Here is a 280-nt window from a genome sequence, read left to right on the forward strand (position 1 = left end):
CAGGAGGGGTCTTGCACCCTTGCCCACCTTCCCTCCGGCTAAAGCTCCAGGCTGCCAACCCCAGCCCTGACAGCTCTGGCTCAGGACCCGGCCGGGCTCCCGCTTCCCCACCTCCGCCAGCTGCTGGAGAGCTCGCGAACATTCCGCGGAGTCCTTCCAGGCCCTTCCCGGCCGCCGTATCGCAGGCGCCGCGGGAGCTCGGCCTCTCGGGTCGCCTAGGCAACGGCTCAGCGGCGGGCTGCGGGCGCCAGGCGGCCCCCGGGAGGCGCTCGGCGCCGGC

Source organism: Nannospalax galili, unplaced genomic scaffold (genome assembly GCF_000622305.1).
Source record: "Nannospalax galili isolate Female #2095 unplaced genomic scaffold, S.galili_v1.0 scaffold205, whole genome shotgun sequence".
NCBI classification, from domain to species: Eukaryota; Metazoa; Chordata; class Mammalia; order Rodentia; family Spalacidae; genus Nannospalax; species Nannospalax galili.